General features: G+C 37.8%; 1 pseudogene; it reads right to left on the bottom strand.

Moving 5' to 3' along the window:
- Positions 1–1,632: 1,632 nt before the first annotated feature.
- Positions 1,633–1,910, bottom strand: LOC144243936 (small ribosomal subunit protein eS27 pseudogene; annotated as a pseudogene).
- Between the last annotated feature and the right edge of the window lie 280 nt (positions 1,911–2,190).

Here is a 2,190-nt window from a genome sequence, read left to right as displayed (position 1 = left end):
TAATCCATAAGCCCATTTAGGTCCACATTCCTTAAATGTTTGCTTTAAAATAAGCCAGCAGTTAAGTACTAGACAGAAACTTTTTTTTTCCAGGACATATGTGGATAGGCAACAAGTCAAATTCAAGCTTTCTATTTTTAAAACTTTTTCTTCTTGAGGTAAAATTCGCATAATATAAAATTAACCATTTTAAAGTGAACAATTCAGTAGCATTTGGTATGATCACAATGTTGTGCAACAACCACCTCTATTTTGTTCCAAACCATTTTTATCACCCCAAAAGGAAACCCTGTGCATGTTAAGCAGATGCTCTCCATTCTTCCTTCCCTCTGTCTTTGCCCTTGACAGCCACTAACCTGCCTTTATCCTCTACAGATTTATTCTGGATATTTCATATACATTCTGGACATTTCTTATAACTGGAATCATGCAATATGTCACCTTTTAGTTTTGGCCTCTTTTCACTGAGAAGAGCATTTTTGAGGGTCATGCACATGTTGTAGCATGTATGACTACCTCATTCTTTTTCATGCCTTGTATAATATTCCATTGTATGTATATACCACAATCTGTCCGTGCATTCATTGATGGACATTTGGGTTCTTACCACCTTTTGGCTATTGTAAATAGTACTCTTATAAACATGAGTGCTCATGTATTTGTTTGTTACTTGTTTTTCAGTTCTTTTGTACATATACCTAGAAATGAAATTGTTGGGTCATATGGTGATTCTACATTTACTTTTTTGAGAAACCACCAACTTGTTTTGCTCACTGGCTGAGCCCTTTTCCATTCCCACTAGCAATGTATGAGACTTCCAATCTCCCCACATCTTCACCAACATTCATTCTGTTCTTTTTTTTTTTCTTTTTGTTTCCTTTTTCTTTTCTTTTTTTGTAATAGCTATACCAGTGAATGTGAAGTGATACTTCATTGCCTCATTGTGGCTTTGATTTGCATTTCTGTAATGATGGGCTTGTTGCCTATTTGTATATCTTCTTTGGATAATGTCTATTCTAATTCATTGTCCATTTTTTAATTGGGTTGTTTGTCTTTTAGTGTTGGGTTGTAAGAGTTCTTCAGATGTTCTAGACACTAGTACCTTATTAGATACATGATCTACAAATATTTTCTTCCATTCTGTAGGTTTTCTTTTCACTTTCTTAGTCACATCCTTTGATGCAATTGAGAAGATCATGAGTTTATTTTTCTTCCTTCTTTTAATGTAGTATTTTACATTGATTGATTTCCTTATGTTGAACCACCCTTGCATTGTTAGGATAAATCTCACTTGGTCATAGTGTTTTATCTTTTTAATACGCCGCTGGATTCTGTTTGCTAGTATTTTGTTGAGGATTTTTTTTTTTTTTTGAGAGGGAGAGAAAGAGCAAGCATGAGCAGGAGAGAGAGGCAGAGGAAGGGAGAGAGAGAGAGAATCTCAAGCAGGCATTACTCTTAGCACAGAGCCCAACACAGGGCTTGGTCTCCTGACTGTGAGATCATGCCCTGAGCCAAAATCAAGTCAAATGCTTAACCAACTGAACCACCCAGGCGCGCCAAGGACTGTTTTTAATCCAAAATGTGTTTATTGGGATAGTTTCCCACTAATCTTGATTCAGGGTGCTTCTAGTGCTACTTCCACCTGAAGGAGCATCTTTCTGTAAGCCTTGCTTTCCCTCCTGTAGGCTGGCAAAGGGCAGTGGAGCAGCCAAGACACAAAACTACTGTTCGTGCGTGGCTAAAGATGGGGGTGATTTTGTAACATCCTGGGCACTTCACATCCATGAAGTAGGAGTTGTGGCTCTGCGCCAGGTGCTTCTTCTTGTGCTTCCTCTTCTCCTCTTTTGTGGACTGGTGAAGGAGGTCCTTTACAAGAGGCATGGTGTCGTGAGGAGGTTGTCACCACCGGAAAGCTTGTTGAGGATTTTTGCAGTATATCCAAAAGGGATGTTAGTCTATAACAAACATTCTATTTTGAAGAGAAAAAGAAAAGAAAAAAAAAATGTATCACTACACTTTGCTCAAGCAAAATAAGGAAAAAGGAAAAAAAAAATCACACCCCAGTAATTATCACTTTGAATGGTATCTTGTTAATTGGTGATCCATCTTGCAGGGAAATTTCCGTCAACAGGGACCCTGCCTAATCTATCCAACAGGGTTAAAAACACCCAAATCTTAAGCTCATTAAGT

The sequence above is a fragment of the Crocuta crocuta genome, unplaced genomic scaffold (genome assembly GCF_008692635.1).
Source record: "Crocuta crocuta isolate KB4526 unplaced genomic scaffold, BGI_CrCroc_1.0 scaffold802, whole genome shotgun sequence".
NCBI classification, from domain to species: domain Eukaryota; kingdom Metazoa; phylum Chordata; class Mammalia; order Carnivora; family Hyaenidae; genus Crocuta; species Crocuta crocuta.
The sequence above is the reverse complement of the archived record's forward strand: the minus strand, read 5'-3'. Positions and strand labels throughout refer to the sequence as shown.